This window comes from Callithrix jacchus, chromosome 12 (genome assembly GCF_049354715.1).
Source record: "Callithrix jacchus isolate 240 chromosome 12, calJac240_pri, whole genome shotgun sequence".
NCBI classification, from domain to species: Eukaryota; Metazoa; Chordata; class Mammalia; order Primates; family Cebidae; genus Callithrix; species Callithrix jacchus.
The window spans coordinates 72,826,838-72,827,538 of NC_133513.1; the positions used below are offsets into that span (position 1 = coordinate 72,826,838).

The 701-nt window shown below is 33.1% G+C and overlaps 1 non-coding gene across 1 annotated transcript; it reads right to left on the bottom strand.

Annotated features, from left to right (window-relative positions):
- Positions 1–221: 221 nt before the first annotated feature.
- Positions 222–383, bottom strand: LOC118146621 (U1 spliceosomal RNA). Its single transcript, XR_004732468.1, has one exon. It is a non-coding gene; the product is annotated as a U1 spliceosomal RNA (small nuclear RNA).
- Positions 384–701: the final 318 nt, after the last annotated feature.

The following is a 701-nucleotide window of genomic DNA, read 5'->3' on the forward strand; positions in this document are numbered from 1 at the left end:
AATACCCAAGTTATCTTTCTTAATTCCTAGTGTGATGGCTGGAAAGAGAAAGTCAAAGCAGAATTCTCATACAAGTCAAAGCAGAATTCTTATTCAACCAGAATAATGACAACTTCTCTGAACTCAGGGACAATAAATTCTTTTTTTCATTTACTTTTTAAACCTTGCTCTTGGTAAGCACTCAAAGAGTGATTTTTTTTCTTTGTTTCTTTTTTTGTTGTCAGGGGAAAGCTTTAACGCAGTCCCCCACTACCACAAATTAGGCAATCGAGTTTTCCACATTTGGGGAAATCATGGGTCAGCAAATCTGGAGTGCAATGGATATGTCTCACCTTGGGAAAACCACCTTTGTTATCATGGTATCTCCCCTGCCAGGTCAGAGAGTGATTTTTAATGAGAAAGTGTTTATTTCTTAAAAAAAAAAAAGACAAAGAATATTTATTTCCGTAGTATTTGAATGATTATTCAAATTTAATGAAGAACACAAAGAAGTATGATGTGGGAATTAATGGGGGTAGTTCCCAAAATTAAGCAGTTTGTTACCAAATCATGTAAATTCTCTAGACCTCAAATTTCTTAGGTAAAACACAAAAGAGAAGAACTAGATGAACTCTTAACGTGTTTTCAGCTTTATAGATAAGGAAAATTATGTTTAAAAAGCTGAAGAACTATCTATCCATTATTATGATTTAATTGCATTT